Genomic DNA, 18,925 nt, shown 5'->3' with positions numbered 1-18,925 from the left:
CTGCCCTATGCTTCAACAGCCGTGATTGGCGGGCGTATAATAAAAGTTGTATTTTGTACATTTTGCATTGTTTGCTATGCCAATGGCCTTATACTTGGCCATTGGCATGCTTCCTCAATGATATGCAGCCTTTATTTGGAGTTGTCATGTCCCCGTTTTGGATTTTGCAGAACCGTACTCGGTTACTAACTGAATACATTTCTGCATATTACGCTAGTCCTGCACACCCTGATTCCTGCTTCCTGGATAGCAGATTTACCTCATTTACATGGTTTGCACCTGCAAATGGGGTAATTTGTGTATGGGGGCTGGGAACATGCGGCACTAGTGCAAGAGTGCTCATCAAATGGGCACATATGTGGATTGCCCAGCCACCATATTGCCAACATTACCTCTTACACTAATCATGCATGCTGTGCAAGCTTTTGAGAATCTGGGGATAATGTTATTTATGATTGTAGGAAGGGTGTTCCACTGTTTTGTAACAGCATTTGAGCATAGACACTGTTAATCTCTTTTGCTAGGAATGTGGATGGTTATGAGTTGTTTATTTTCAGAGCAGAGGATTCTTGTGGTTTTAGTATGGATTTTACAGCAGGGCAGCCATCTGGGTTATAGATAATTTTATGAGCTATAGACAGTTGAAGGAGGTCAAGGTGTTGTGGGAAATCAAGACAGTTTAGTTCTTTTAGAGCCTGGCAGTGATGTGAGTGGTAGTAGCTGCCTGTGGTAAATTTCGTGATCCAGTAGTAGCAGGACTGGATGGAGCTTATTTTTTAGTGATAAGTGTAGATTGTTGAATACTGAGGTACTGTATAAGAGGGAGGGGAGCAAGTAAGTATTGGCAAGGGTTGCTTTGGTGGAGCTGTCCAGGAATTTCTTATGCCTATAAAGAGTTCCTAGTTTGCAGTGTGTTTTCTTTATGGCATTACAACTATGGTGTTCAAATGTGAGTTTATTGTCTATGGTAATGCCTAGAAGCTTGGCATTGAATATTATTTCAATTTCTGTGTTATTTTGGGAGTATGTTTTAAAGTCAACTGAGAGGAGTTTAGTTGAGAAGAGTAGATGTTTTGTTTTTTTTGGGGATTAAGGAGTAATTGTGATTTTCTCAGCCAGTGTTCAATTGAACTAACAGTTTCTTGTATTATTTGTTGGAGGTACTGTAGGTTATTTGAGGAGGAAATTATGGTATTATGGCATCTGCATATTGGATGATGGAGCTTATGGGAAGCAATGTGTAAGTTGTTGGTAAAAATATTGAAGAGTAGGGGACCAAGGATGGAACCTTGTGGCACCCTAGTTTGGTTAGTTTGGTACTAGGATAGACTATTTTGCTATTTTATGCATTGCTAATTTGATAGATAGCTAATGAACCATTTTTGGCAGGGTGGGGAACAGCCAGTATTGGAGAATTGTTGAAGAAGTTTTATGTGTGATACTGTGTCAAAAGCCTTTGACAGATCTAGTAGAAGTAGTGAGGTAATATTACCAGAATCAATGGATTTGTTCACAGTATCCAAGAAGGAGATTATTGCAATACAATATTATTATGATTATTATATTAGCATTGCGTGATGGGTGAAATCCCTATTGGGTTGAGGTGAGTAGATTATGTATAAGGTGGTGAAGAAATTGTTTATGTATACATTTTTCTATGAATTTGGATAGAAGAGAGAGGATGGAGATTGGATGATAGTCATATGGTTTGTTGGAATTGCCTCCTTTGTGTAGTGGGGTTATGATAATTTTTTCCAGAGGTTGGGAACATGGGACTCTGTGATAGAGCGATTAATAAGAATGCTGACAGGGTATGCAGTAGCAGCTGCAGCGAACTTTAAGTACTCTGGAGGAAGGCTGTCAGAGGAGATGGAGCATGGTTTTAATCTCCTAAAGAGCTTCAGGATTAATTTGGTTGTAATTGTTTGTATGGAGAAACGGGTAGGTGGTGAGTGCATTCGCATTTTGGGAAGGGGGAATAACAGGTGTCTTTGGACTGAAGTGAGAGGGGCTTGAGGTTGGAGCTGGGGGTTGTAGTGTAAGTATAATCTGTTATTAGTTTGCTTCTGGTATTGATAAAGTGTAAATTGAACATAGTGGCTATTTGAGAAAGTGTTTTATCTGGGCATGCTGATGGGTTTTGTTTAGAGCCTGGGGTAAGGAGGTTAGTGATAGTTTTCCAGAATAGTTTGGGTTATTGTTATGGTTAGACAATTGGTTGTCGAAGTAGTTTTTTTTTTCATCTGACCTGATAGATTTTTCACTTTGTTTCATAGTTGTTTGTATTTTATTAGATTTGCTTCATTTTTGTTGTTCTGCCATTCTTTCCAGGCTTTGTTCCTGGTTTGTAAGAGTTGTTTGGGGTCTTTGTTAACCAGACAGCAGGGTTAGGTTTTATTTTATTGTTACGGGTGGGGACAAGGTTGTTGAGAGTGTCTAGAAATATTATGTTGAAGTGGTCTACGGCTTTGTCTACAGGAAGAGTTTTAAGTGGGTGTTAGTTGGTGCATTTTAGAATATTAGTGAATTGTTGTTGGTCAAACTTTTGTAGGTTTGTGGTGGTTTTATAGGTATGGGCTATAGTTATTTATGGTATGGTCCTAAAAGTAAATATGGGAAGTGGCCACTGAGTATATTGGGTAGGGTGTTAGGATTTGAGTATTTGAATGGGTCAGAAACTAGGATCCAGTCAAGAGTCAAGATTATTATTGTGCATTCTGGTAGCATTTGTAATGAGTTGGGTAAAGCCATAAAGGTTTATATTATTTGCAGGGCAGTCAATTGTTAGATCTTGCCAATTGATATTCACATCACCCATAATAATGGCCTCATTGCTGATATTTTCTGACATCCAGGCAAGGATGTTCTCTAAAGTGTAGATGTTTTGGTCTGGTGGGATATACAGTCCTGCTATGCATAACTGTTTTGTGTTATTGATTTGTAGGGTTGCAAACAGAATTTCAGCATTGTTAAAAGATGGAATTATTTTGTGGAAAGGCAATATTGTGAGGAGGTCAGGATAAATAAGGGCTATACCACCTCATTTTTTAGTGATTTTGTTTTTTCTTTGTATGTTATAACCAGGGTGAGATATTATGTGTCTTGGATATGGGGTTTTAGCCAGGTTTTGGTGACTATTAAAATGTCAGGGGCATATTGTGTTAACCAAGTGTGGAGTTCTGTGATTTCATTACAAATATTACTTATGTTTAGTGTTGTCAATTAAAGGGTTTTAGGAAGGGGGTCGGTTGCATGTTGCTTTAGGTGGGGGGTCTGGGTTGAAGTGGATGTCCCCACACAGGGATAGTTTATGTTGGTTGGGGAGGCAGTGTTTTGGAAATGTGGCTTTTTTACTATTAGTTGAGTGTAAGTTGCTGGTAGATTTACTGGCTATAGTATTTGGAAAGATTTTGAGTTTTGAATAATGAATAAAGTGACTTTCAATTAGGCTGGCTGATATATTACTAAAACTGTCTATGGGTTAGTCATTGCTTAAGGTTAAAGTTGCAGATTTTGTGAATATGGGTTGCAGTGCAGATTTGAGAGCGGTGGTTAGAATTAGTATACTAAGGGTGATTGTTGGAAGTATTTTAGGTAGAATGGAGTATGAATTGGGTGGCATATTTAAATCTGAGTTCTAGAAAGTCCTAGTGTAAGGAGGAAGATGATAAGGGCAGGAAGGTGAGATAGTTAGGGGGTGGGATTGATTTTGTGAGTTGAGTAAGTTCCTGGTAGATTGTTTGTTGTTGGATGACATGATAGAGGGGGTGGAGTTGTTGGGAAGTATAAAAGAAGTGAAAGCAGGGGTGAGTGGGAATGGAGTAGGTTAGGGGAGTGGAGTGAGCCTGAATGTAGTGAGGGCGAATGGAGTGGGCTAAATCCAGGGTCAGAAATGGCTCACCAGAGACAATCAGAAAACTCAGCTCAGGTAACTGAAAGATGATTGGGAACAGTTCAGGTGGGAGAAAAGGAGCTGAGAGTTACAGTCAGCAATGAGGAAAAATATATCAGAAGAGTACATGGAAAAGGACTTGATTAAAAAGTTATAAGGTGAAAGACCGGTTGAGATAAGTTTTAAGGTGAAGGACCAGTAGAGAAGGAGAAGGTATAGTTAGTTGATAAGGAAAACAGAGCAAGGATGCAGAGTGCAGAGAAAGATCATTAAAAGTAGGCAGCTACATCTAGAAGGATGTAGTAGTTAGAGCTATAGAGGGTGGGAGAGAGGTGGTAGGAGGCTGGGGGTGTGACGTGTGGTGATGGGCAGTGGCAATGAATAGCAGGTTACAGAGGTTTCTAAAAACACTACATACACTGCTTTGCTGGCTGGAAAGGGGCTAAAAAGTCCCTTTGCTTCAGTCTGTAGGTCAGCACTAGTTCTGGGATATCAGACATTTGCTTGGTTGAGTAAAAATATCTATGTAAACATTTCCAAGCAAAAATCCTAAATCTTCTAGAGTTTGTTGCATATTTGGGAGACATACATATATCATCCTCCCATTGTTTCTTTGTGAATTGCTTATCCATTCTCTCTTCCCAATCCTTTCTAACCTCCTATGATTGATTCTTATAGTAATCATGCAATATTTTATATGTTCTACTAATTATTCTTTTTTAATGGTAGCATCTGTTCTAGATTTTACTAAAAACTCTACCAGTGCTGATCTTTCATTTAGGACCACTCATTTCTTTCTCTCTGCCTATACTCTGATATCAATCCTTGATAGAGAAGACAGTCTCTAACCTGCAGTCCAAATACATTCTTGACATATTTTCTATTCTATCATCTTTCACTCTCTAGTTATTTGCTAGCAATACCTTGGTTCCTTTGCCAGTTTTCTACAATAAATTCTAGCTCCTTCTTGCCTATTGCTTGTATCCCTAATTGTAGTCATCCCTATCAGAAGAATCTCCTTTCTCTTTTCCACTGTTCACTTAGTTCTTAGAACATTTTTGCTACTTTATGGATATAATATAATATTCTGTATGATTATTGTTATTCTCCACATATCAGAGAAGTTTCAATAGTTTCATGTCCATTATCAGACCATAATGCTCTCATCTTAAATATTATTTTAAAAACACTGACAATTTAATATATTGCAAGAGATTACCAGTGCACATTATTAAAATAAAATGATTCAAGGACTGGTATATTAAAGAGATCAAATATTTCCTAGAAGTAAACATGAATGGTGAAGTATCTGACATTGTCCTGTGGGATTCACTAAAGGCTTACTTAAATGGAAGACTTATAAGCTGGTATATTAAAACAGGAGAATCGGACAAAGAATTGAATACACTACAGGTCAAAATAGACATACTAAAGTTAAATCTAAGACCACATGACATTATCAGTCAGTTGGAACTTAAAACGTAAATATAAAATATGTTGAAATTGTGACTCATAAGGTTTCAATAAACCTAGAAAAGCTTAAACTACACACATATTCAATAAGCCTTTTATGCTTGCATAAACCTGCTCTTAGCTCAAATAAAATGAATAATCTAATCATACCAAATAAAATATAACACATATAAACAATAAAAAAGAAAGAAGAACAACTATTAAAGGTATGCTTGAGAGCTATAAATCATTTTATAAAAATATAAATGATGCTATAGTTAAAACTTTTCTAAGAGAAAATCTAATAATAAAATAACAAGTGAAAAAAAAAATATATATATATGAGCCTACTTCACATTACTGAAATCCCATTTCACTGACTTTCATTTCACCGAGACCAAATCACTTAATTTTCAAATGCTGAAAATGAATTTGACTGAATCTCATTTCACTGAATTGTAACCATAGATTTGATGTGGGTTTCCATTTATCTGTGACTTGTTTGTGATAAAAAGAATTTCTGTAACTTACAGTGCTGACTATCAGAATACTGATAGTCATGTAGAAAGTGGTGTTGTACTGTTTTTAAATCTTGGTATATCTCTTTACATTTGCATGGGAAGTATCTAAAGTAATATGGCAAATGGTTTGTGCATTCCCAGCAGTAGTGGCAGCCTATAGAGTACTGTACAACAAATAAAAGGTATATGCCCTTTTCCCCACTGTAGTGTGATCCTGGAGTTAGTATATATAATGTTTGGTTTTATATTGTCTGGTTTCTTTTAAGAAGGTAAGTAAGTAGTTTTTAAGTTCTAGAAAGGGGTAGTCATTAGTGTTCTGAGTGTGTTTGTCTATGGTTTCCCATTTAGTCCTTTGAAATTTATTATTATAAGCTTTTGGTGAAATGAGATTCATTGAAATGAGTTGTCAGTATTTCGAAATTTAGGTGATTTGATCTCGGTGAAATGAAAGTCAGTGAAATGGGATTTCAGTGATGTGAAGTAGACACACACACACACACACACATATATATATATATATATATATATATATATATATGGTATATATATATATATATATATATATATATATATATATATATATATATATATATATATATATATATATATATATATATACACACATATATATATATATATATATATATATATATATATATATATATATATATATATATATATAAAGATAGACTATTCACTTTAACAGAAATAAAAGATCAAATAAAAAAGTAAAAAAAAACAATAAGGCAGTTTGCTTAGATGGTCTTATACCAGAACTATCCCCCGGATTTTCTATTCTTCCATGCAAGACTAGCTTAGTCCTACATGGAAGTGGCTGTTTAGGAGCAGGATGGCAGCACGCCATGCATATTAATGAAGGCGCCATGCCTGAGCTCTTAATCTTACATGGAGCATGTAAGAGTGAAGGGTGCGTGTCTGAGAGCAGAGCTCTCAGAATATACACACCCCCATAATGAAGAACAGTAGAAAGGCCAAAGAAATGAGTGAGACCACTCATAGGTGTCCGCATATCCCCAGCAACATTCCTCCACGTGTACAACAGCAAGTAAATAGAAATAAAATTAACAAACCCTTTTTTAATTAAAAATCCGATTAAAGCTAACCATAGGTGCACGCGTGTGCCCATCGCTTAGCTACGGTTAATGCAGCTTAAATGGCTGAAGAGGATAACAAGGAAGATATATGCAAATGAAGCAGTATAGTAATAGTGTAGTGGTCAGAGTATTTGCCTTATGAGCAAGCATTCCCGGTTTGAGTCCCACTGCAACACATTCCATTTTCCATGGCAAAGCAGGTTATGACCAATATTTTTGTTGCATAACCCACTAAATAACATATATTTGTGAACTGGAGTACTGCATTAAATGCACATGTGAGGTATCAGTGCCATAATGTTGTAAAGTCCCCAGATAAGCACATGTGCCTCATACAGTATATGTACACAGGAATTATGGATACAAATGGAAGGAAAAATGTGTAATGAATGACAACTCCATACAGCTTCCAAATTCCCCCACCTTCCCAAGAACCATGAGATATAACTGTCCAAATCAGTGTAATTGTAAGTGGGAGTAAGCACTAGTAAGCAAGTGTGAGCACCAATATGCAGTAGTAAGCATATTTAAGCATTAGTAATCCAGTTTAAGCCCGTTGGCATTGAGGTAAGCAATGCGCACACAGGTTAAGCAGTTTTGAAGCTAACTGTCTGTAAGCATATGTAACCGGAAGTTAGCATTGCTTACCCTCAAGCAAAACCGCTTACAACTGCTCAAAAGTGCCTTAGTCACTCTGTATCCTATGGCCCTTGTTCTGCCCAGCAACAAAATAAACAGCCTTTCAGGTCTTGAACCCAGGACCCTATAGTCACAGCAGTTAACCACCAAGCCATCACAGCATACAGAAGAGTGAGGTATCACCAAATAAGTCCTCAATATAGTAAAATCAAACTGAACCTGGGAAAAAAATCAGTATACAGTCATATGTTCCATAACCCTCTACATAACTTAAATATGTGAACTGGAGCACAGCAGTAAGCCCAGAAGTGAGGTATAATTGTAATAGAGTGTTGAAGTCACCAATAAAACACAAGGACCCCATACAGTGTAAGTACCCATGAATCATGGATACCAGGCAGCTATATAAGATGTAATGAATAAGAAATAAATCCCAAAAAGTAAATATAATGCAAAGTCTAATATAAGCAATACTAAGCATTGCACAGGCCAGCTTAGGAGGTGTAAGCAATGTGTAGGCCAGCTAACTCATTGTGCCTAGTAGTATACCACTTTATACAATGCCAACCTTAGGTAAGCAGGTTTACCCATAGCCTAGCCTTTTCAAAACTGGCAAATCATATTAAAGTGTGGGAAATGGGCCCTACTTAAACCCAACAGGTGGGAATACATCTCATAACCAGTTGTAGCTTCCACTTGCAGGCACCATGTCAGAAAGAGGAGAGGGAGTGGGCTTTTGGGTGGAGCTCTGGAGCATCCACGAGTCCAGAGTCATGGCAGGACTCCTTGTCAAAGACCATGAGCAGAGACTGCTGTTCCCAATATAAGGCAGAAGCCTGGGACCATCTTGCCCATGACCTCACCAGTGCCACTGGTATACCCCAAACTGGTGAGCAGGTCAGGAATCACTATGCTGTCCTGAAGCGGTGTAAGGGGGATCTCTTGGAGCAGTGGATAGAATGGCAGGGGCTGTCCCAGCTGTGTGTAAGTATCACTCCAGTATGTGTAATAATAGCCAGCTCATGTATATCATAAATAGGTATGTCTAAATATTCCTCTTATGTCCTTAACAGCTGCAAGTGAGCGGGCTGCAAACCAGGAAGCCCATGGACGTTGCTTGGAGAGGTTGCAATGCAAGGCAGGACAGTAATACTCTTGCATGTACTGTCATAGAAAATAAATCTAGAAGTATTAGTACATTAATTGCCTGTATAAAACCTGTATTGTTTAAGGCAAGTACTGCATACACCACAGAATATGGCAGGAAGAGTCTCATATAGTTTGTATGTAGATAAAAGTGTAAAAGTCTGACAATAAAGGTCTAACTGTCGGATTGCATCTGTATATTCTGGTATCATATGATAATGTAAATTTGCAATCATGTAATAGTACTGTTGTATTAAGCCCTGTTGCCCACACTGTGCACCATAAATAGAATGTGTAGGAATGCCTGTATATGACTGTTGTAATCTCCAGATGCCATTTAGTACAACTGAGAGACACATAGACAGAAAACAAGGAAAAGGCAGACAACAAAACCCGAATAGCACATGCAGCTGAGATGTGAATTGTTGTATTTTTAGCACACACAGCCATGGTTTGAATCCTGGCAGTGGTAGTAGTCTGCATACAGAATCATACCCCACAACTGTACAGATAAGTCCAGAATGTCCATTAAAGTGGTCCATATCTGTTGCCTATCAACCTGAGCCCCTGGGAAATCAGTGGGATGATCCCAGATGTATAGGCAGCAAACAGGGAATACAACTGCTTGACACACATCTATGAGAACAAAGCTGGCACAATAGCAACTCTCCAAAACCTTATGAGAGTAAGAAGCCACGTATGTCCCACTTACATCCCCATGTTGCCAAGCTGTGGCCAGAGTGTGTACAGTAACAGAGTGAGGTGTATGTGCATAATAGTAGGAATCTGGTACTGTGTGTGGCAACATTCAAGTAGTGTTAACAAACATTTATCCCACAGGTCTGACAGATACCAACACTGTGCCCAGAAATACAAGAATGATACCCTGTACTAGTAGTGTTTACTTTGGTATTATATGACATTGTGACTGATGCAGTTGCTCTGAATAATAAGGTATTACTCATCACTGTCACCCACACTGCTCTACAAAATATAACTGTCTAGGAAATCCTGCATAAACGTGTTGCAATACAAGGTCGGAATGCAAAACCACAGGAGAATTATAAGACAGAAAGCAGATAGGAGATATACAGCAATATCTATACAGCAGACACAACTCTGATGGACAGTGTTTAAGATGTAGCAGACACAGTCATGGTCTGAATCCTGGGAGTGGAAGTAGGCTGCATACATAATCATACCCCACAACTGTACAGATAAGACCAGAATGTCCAGTATATGGGCTCATATCTGCTGCCTTTCACCCTGTCTCCCTGGGAAGTCTGTGTGATGATCCCAGATGTTTAGGCAGCAAACAGGGAATACAACTGATGTCACACATCTATGAGGACAAACCTGTCACTGTAGCAACTCCCGAAACTGTTATGAGAATAATAAGCCAAGTATGTCCTATCTACACCCCCATGTTGTCATGCTATGACCAAAGTGTGTACAGTAACAGAGTGAGATGTATGTGCATAATACTAATGTGTAATCTGGAACTTTGTGTGACAATATTCAGGTAGTGCTAACAAACATTGCTTCCACAGGTACGTTGGATACGAACACTGTACCGAGAAATAAAAACCTTGATACCCTGTACTGGTACTGTTTACTCTGGTATTGTATGGAATTGTGTGTGTTGCAGTTGCTCTGAATAATAAAGTATCACTGATCACTGTCACCCACACTGTGCTATATAATATAACTGTGTAGGAAAGCACGTATATGTGAGTGGTAAGTCACTAAAGGTTGAAGAGGGCAGTAGTCTACATATGTCCCTGTACACATGCATATGGTCAAGACATGGCCAGAGTCTGTGCAGAAAGTGTTGGATAGCTATGTGCACAAAATCAACCCAGAATCTGGGAGTATGTGTAAAAACAGTTAGTTAGTGTTAACAAACATTCCCTCCACCAGGTAGGAGGTGTATACTGCAGGTAAAACCAGTTCATCTATAATGATGACAGACATATCACTGTCCAAGCTAAGGCTATTGGGTAGTGTAGTAATACATGTCAGGTACAGATTACAGCACTGATTTGGAAAGTAATGTGGACTACAGGAATATACTAGTTGTTAGTTGACATCTTTCTCTCCCCCCAATATATCTTCAACAATAAAATACATACCCACCTCAACCTATATGTAATGACTCCACTTTTCTAATTATGTCCTATTGGTTGATATATATTTAAATTTGTATCCCTGCATGTGCTATATTGAATTATTCCAACATTGGTGGCATGGTGTCATCAATGTACCTGCATGCTGTTCTTATTATCACTGTGGTCCCATATATTCATGTGTTCTGTTTGCTATGCAACTGTTCCGTATCTGGTGTCTGGATTAATGGCAATATCTATGCATGCTGTTATACCTAACCCTGGAATGTGTTGACTATTACTAACCCACATATGATGATAGAATCTAAACACTATAGCATGTTTGGTAAGGCCTTTCCAAGCAGACCTACCTGTCCCACCTCAACTGGTCATGGCACTGGGCACCAGAATTTCTGGGGCCCAACCCAGGACCTCCTCATCTGTTGGTCCTGCATCACCTTTGGGTGGAACCATCTCAGGGGATGGGGCTTATCCCCCCCAGGAGTAGGCGCAGACAGGAACTTGTCACCCGTGACCAGGTCTGGGTCGTGGTGTGTAACTAACTCCGCAGGGAGGTCGGAGATCTGCTACACCAGCTTGAGGGCCATGTGTCACAACTAGAGGATCAGCCTGGCTCTGAAACTCAGCCATAGCTCAGCCACATTTGGAGCTGTGAAGGTGCAGTGGTGACTGCCCATGGCTGGGGATCTCAGTCCCACTGTTTCCACTAGGAAGCTCATGGGCATCCGATTTCCCAACATCTTTCCCCATCAAGATGTTAACCCCCCCACATGTGTCATATACCACCCCTCTATGTGTCTTGTTTGTCTTGTCTGTAAACCTACCCAACCTACCTCCTCAAATATACCTGCTATCCCTCCCCAACATCTCACTCTCACCTGAAAAAAAAGGGCAATCTGTTCCCAAAAAAATATCTTGCCCCATACATAGCTGTCCATTTCACACACATGTCCACTGGACACATATATATAATCTGGTCTAATTGGCATCACAATGTATTATTGTTGTCCTCACCCCTCTCACAGGGGTTTGAGTGTCCAAATCTACCTTCAAATTCAGTGTATATGCACAGCTGTTGCTGTAGAAGAAATGGGCAGCTCTGGACCTTCCCTACACCCTTCCTGCACATCCCTAGCTATTTTCCCCACTGTCTTTCCCTCTTTTTGCCCCCTTTTTGCCACTTTCCTATCAACCCTTTTTTCTTTTCTTTTAAAGAAATCCGCATGTGGGTAAGCTGGAGTAAGCAGTTTTAAGCAGCAGTAAGCGGTTTTAAGCGTGTTTGCGCGGAGGTAAGCAATGCCTACACAGGTTAAGCAATTTAGAAGCTAACTGAGTATAAGAAACTGTAACCAGAAGTTAGCAGTGCTTACCTCTGCGCAAACCTGCTTACAACTTCTCAAAAGTGCCTTAATCACTCTATATCCAACGGCCCTTGTTCTGCCCAGCAACAAAATAAACAACCTCTGCAAGGCTCGTACCCATACCGCTGCACACAACAGCAAAAGTGATTTTCCACTTAGCCATGTCAGATATACATATCCCTGATGTTTTCAGAAACATATCATTCAGCCTAGTCATTCAACAGTGCAGGGAATGTATTTCAACATGTAGATGTTTGTGTGTGTGTGTGTGTGTGTGTGTGGTGTGTGTGTGTGTGTGTGTGTGTGTGTGTGTGTGTGTGTGTGTGTGTGTGTGTGTGTGTGTGTGTGTGTGTGTGTGTGTGCATATATATATATATATATATATATATATATATATATATATATATATATATATTAATATCTAAATAAATATAACATATCTGTATATGTAGATATATATATATATATATTTATATATATATATATATATATATATATATATATATATATACACACACATACATATCCAAATATATATATATATATATATATATATATATATATATATATATATATACATATAAACATGTATACATACATATGAATACATGTATAGATATATATGTCTACATCTATATGTGTGTGTGTGTGTGTGTGTGTGTGTGTGTGTGTGTGTGTGTATATATATATATATATATATATATATATATATATATATATATATACAGTCACAACACTTAACCACTACGCCATGACCACTGTGAAGACAGCCATTGTTTTACCAATATAGCTGTCAATACACATATTGTCTAGTATTGAATAATTGCCTTTACTTCCTAAATGGTGTAGTACTTGTTAATAATATGACTGTTGCATGACATATGTTGTTTTATCATAATGTACACATAGCAGATACATACAGTGAGATACATCTGGGAGGGTATACACAACCGTGAGGTTTATACATGACAGGAATATGGTCATATACATATAATAGGTCTATATATCTCTACATGTACATATACATGTATACTCATACATATGTCTGTATACACATCTGTATAGTGCTACATATATATGGCCATGTCTACATCTCTTTGTATGTACACACACACACACACACACACACATATATATATATATATATATATATATATATATATATATATATATATATATATATATATATATATATATACATATATGTATATATAGATATATGTATATATAGATATACATATATGTATATATAGATATATGTATATATAGCTATATATGTATGCACATCCTATGTGTACAGATATGCCTAGTTATGTTGGTATATATGTAGATATCTATAATTATATGTGCATACATATCTACTCTGATATACCTACTACTGTCAATATATATGTAGATATCCGTACATATATGTGCATATGCATCTCTATCTGTATATGTGTAGACATATATTGCTCTGTAAATGTATATATCTGAGTGTCTGTATGTATATCTATGTACATATGCATATCCATCTATGTATGTTGATATTTATATATGTATATATCTATATAGATATTTGGATAATTATATATACATATATTTCACCATATGTCCTAAACATGGATTGTAGCCCTACCTCAGCTCCTATAGTCCCAACTTCATAGTGCAAGGGGATGTTAGGTATGTATAGCAGGTATGTTTGTAGACTATTTGTACTGTAATAGGGATTGTCTTTACAGACATGGTGTGTGTGGGAGGTCACATCTGCTTTTAACACGTGCATCATTGGCTACTGATAGGCATCCTAAGGACATCATAGTACAGTACCACTGCTAGCATGTAATGCTCCCGTGAACTACAGCAGAGATATTGGCCAATATATGTGGACAGTCTTACACAATCTGGACAGTCCAGAGGTATACACAGAACCCCTTAGTGCAAGACGTGGACCAAGCCTGACAATGTGGATGTTAACAACTATGTAGATGGGTATAGCACATAACTACTGGTAAACATTTGCCACCATAGGTTATGCATTCACACACCTCTGTCTGTCCTGACACATAATAATCGATGGTACAGAGGTGCCATGGCCAAGTACTACCTACTATATATTGACATACATCTGTACAGCATCCCACTGCTCTGTCTGACATACACGACTGTTATGGTGGCCCGGCAGCAAAACATCTGGCAAGTATCTGGACATGACATCTCACTGGGTAAGTATACTAAGCTGCTGGGCATGTAACATAGCACTGTGCAGGCCACAGTCAGACAGGCTCAACACTGGCCTACATTTCCTATGGGGGAATGCACATGTACCAGCATATATAGCATGCTCTACAGGGATGTCACAGCACAGAGTATGATACACCTGTGTGAAAGCGCATAACCACTACCAATGTGAACACAGCCACATATGGTAAGCTAGTGTAATATTACAGAATATGGACTATCTGTTCAACACCATCCTCATATGTGCCACTCACACACTAACCCTACATATACTGGGCCACTACACAGTGTGGTCTGATGGCTATCTGTGGCATGGGACATGTGTATGTATGGCCCTACAAACATGTAAGCCGATAGGGTAACATGCAGTGGAGCAGCATGTAACACCCGATAGAACAGGACCAAGAAAAATGACATCTATCTCAGTCTGGACACAGGCCAAAGTACATATTAACAATACACACACTGTCGACAATCACCATAAGTACACAGACCTCAGTACTGTACACACAACCACAGAATGTCCAGGTTACATCATAAAATATAACCCCTACTATACATAACGTGTAGCAGGCTGATATCTCACTGACTTGTTATCAGATATGATGTCACTAATTATGGTGTACAGCACATATGCACCTCTTACTTCATGACATATGTAGAAAGGTTGACAGAGTTGTGGCTGAAGGCACATACACAGGGCCAATATTGACATGTTGCTGTGATAACCACATCCATTTACTGTTGTAACTGGAACATATGTTCTATGAGGGATATGAACTCTCACGGTTGTCACCATCTACAGACTGCAATCCTCACAATACCTTCTGCAGTTTACAGATAGGTGCTCTGTGGGTAACACATGAAACAAAAGGCACCACACACTGCCCAGTCTGCAGATGACCCTACAGATGGGGGTTTCCTCATAAACATAGCACTGACATGGCAGGTATTAAAACATGTAGGACAGCCATATCCACACACACACACACACACACACACACACACACACACACACACACACACACACACACACTCACACACACAAACACACCCTGTTAAACCAACATGACTCCAAATGCAGTATAGTAGCATTTACAGTCTGTAGTCAAGTCAGGCACATCCCCCTCCTGTGTGTTGCCCTGTTTCCACAGTGTATGTTCTTAGAGGTAAATCCCCAATTCATCGGAGATGCTGTTTGCCAAACAACAAATTGAGTTCCTGCTCACAGTGAATGTAAATGCCCAACACCAATGTGATGTTCCTAGATATTGGAGTGTGCTTCCATGCAATTGGCTTTGGGAATGTTACCACAGCTGTTCCACATGCAATCAGCTAGAGGAGGGCTACAATTCATGCAGAGGCCATCAGCTGATCATGAGCATCACTTAAAATACGCATGCTGCTGCCTAAGCAAAGCAGTTGTAAGTCTCCACATCCACCAGAGAGGGAGTGAGAGAGGCAGACAGAGGCAAATAAAAGTCAGGGAGGGGTGGGAGAGTAAAACTTAAGCAAGTTTGTATCACACACCTATGAGTACAGGGTATCAAACCCCTGACGATTATGTAGTGCTATCACATGTCTATGCAGTTATTGGATGCACCACATAGGTTACATGTTGAGGAGTCCTCAAAATGTATATGTGACGGTGAGTGACATCTGCAACCGGGATATGGTAGCTATATGGTAGGTGTGGTACACATGCCTGTCTGCATGAACAGGTGCCAGCATCAACACAGCCACACTCTCACAAGGATGCACACACATTGACACACTTTGCAGGGCCTGGACTACAACTCATCACTAGTGAGATTGCCAGAACACATTACTGTGCAGGTATCACATGCACCACAGGGGTCATATGGAGGTTATATGGGCAAAGGGTATGTGGAAGTGTCTGACATCAGACAGCATGCTTCAGTTTGCCAATGGGGGTTGTAGTGAGTGGGAATGTGGTCATACGTATCATACAACACACACGCAGACACATGTTGCCAGTACTGACATGCATGGGTGCATTGCTTCACGGGTGTGAAGTGGTCGACTGTGCCAGACAGCTATACAAGGCTAGGTGATGGGTATACCTTGGCATAAGGCCACATGACAATGGTCTGCATTGTGGCTCAGGGGTGTAGTGTCTGGATTTGCCCACACAGGTGGGTACTGTATTCACCATCCAGTCACCTGGGTGACTATTGCGTGTGGTCAATGCCGTGCATTGCTTGCCATGTATGTGTTCCTTAGTCCATGACACCAGGATGGTGTCTGGGATGTGAAAACCTCCCACATGCATGTACAGTAACATGTGAAACTGTACATGGGGTGTCTGGCCCATGTTGTGTACACAGATTGTTATCATCAGATGTGCCAGTCCTGGCCTCTTGTGGTTGGAACTGTTAATGGATGGCAGGTTGACCCTGCACCTATATTGATAGCATGGCACCAGTATTCCCTGTTGTCAGTGGCATCCGTCCATAAAGGGCATATGCTACCAATCCAAACTGATAAAAATAGAGGACCGTAAGATGCCACTGAGCAAAATCCTTTTTCAAATTTAGCGCTTTTGTTAGGCGTTCGCCACTAGACTTCTTCAGAATTAATTAAACAAACAACACCTCTTTCTGGCTGATTAAATACAAAATATTCCCATCACATGATATAAGAGAGTCATCACATTGGTTAAAAACTTCACTTTACAATTTAAAAACATGAACATCCACATCATGACTGTTTTGAACTATTGAATAATATAAAAGCTATAGTAATTTTAAAATAAGCAGTAAAAGGAACATGACAAGCTTTTTTTCCATATTTAAACACCACTAAAATAGTTGAAACCCATACATATGTGGGAACGCAAACTTATATGTATGTATATATGTGTACACATTAGTAATATTACCTACTCCACTAAACATAACAACCTGCTACTTTACAAATTTGTTTGACCACGTTTCTTAACCCATGATATATAAACATCATATTGATAATTAGTGAACTCTTGAATAATGCCTAAATCAACATAATCACTAGAACTGCCCTTATTTTTGTTAAGAAAAATGAAACACTGATTTGAGTTTCAAATAGCTTGTGATAGACAATGTTTCATTCAAGCCATAATTATTGTTAGCAGCATTGTGATTATTATTGTTAGCAGCATTGCACCTCAGTTGCCAGAGCAATTCTGTAAATTCCAAGATCACCTCAACTGGCCCACCCCTTGTGTTATCACTCTGAACTTGTTCCAGTCCTGAAAATTTAAAATGATGTTGTGGGTGCTCTAAAATGTGTTTGGCCAGTGCGTTCTTGGAATTACCTTTTCTAATATCATATAAGTGCTGATATAAATGTTTGTGTAATTTATTGATTGTTTTACCTATATAAAATTTTTCACATAGCTGACAAATTGCTATGTAAACCAATCCTTTGTCTGGCAATTAAACTTTGTTGAGGTGCACCTTCCCATAACCTTTTATATGGATGTACTTAGTCTCCTCAATAAAGGGACATTGTGCACAGTGCCCACATTTTCGCATCTGTCCAACTTCTCTATTAATGCAGTTGGATCCCAATATATTCTTAATACATCTATCTCATTTATAAATCACTTTGAGTTTCTCATTTAACAAAGATTTACACTTATCATCTGATATCAAAACTATCCAATTGTTGTGTATAATTTGTTTAATATCAAAAAATACACTATTGAAAGTGAGTAACATAGCATCAGTATAAGGGCTAGCAATTGTTCCCTGTTTATCAATGTTGTGGATATTACCCAAGCAGGGACTAGTCATATCACACCCAGTACCTAGAAGTGGGTAAAATTGCCCCGTCCTTCTTTTATTGGAAACCTCGTCAAAATGGGATCTATAAAACTGATGGGATAACCTCTCCGAATCAACATTCCTCTCAGTTGTCGCATCTCACAGGTAAAGTTATAAAAATCACTAACCATCCTGGAAATTCTAACACTCTGTCCCTTAACCAATGATTTTTTTGGTATATTGGGTGGTAACTATCAAAGTGTAACAGTGTTGGAATATGTAGGCTTTCTATACAATGTTGAAGAAAATCTCTTATTATATACATCCTTACTGATGGTAATCTCTAAAAAATTAATAGACATGAGGTTACTTTCCATAATGAAAGTAAGGAAATCAGTACTTGTATTAAGAAAGTTATAAAATTCATCTAGCTGTTCTAATGTACCATCCTATATCAACAGACGGTCATCAAAGAACCTACCATAAAATTAACAGTGTTTAAATAAATCATGTTTAAAGACATAGTTCAATTCCCATTGAATGAGAACTATATTGGCAAATAAGGGGGTGCAAGCTGCCTCCATTGCAACCCCCACTTTTTGCCTAAATAACTGGTTTTCAAACAACAAAAAGTTGTTGTGTAAAATAAGTTCCATCAATGTTCTATACATCAATATTCTGGAATG

This window comes from Protopterus annectens, chromosome 6.part0, assembly GCF_019279795.1.
Source record: "Protopterus annectens isolate FY-2018-M chromosome 6.part0, PAN1.0, whole genome shotgun sequence".
NCBI lineage: Eukaryota > Metazoa > Chordata > Ceratodontiformes > Protopteridae > Protopterus > Protopterus annectens.
The sequence above is the reverse complement of the archived record's forward strand: the minus strand, read 5'-3'. Positions refer to the sequence as shown.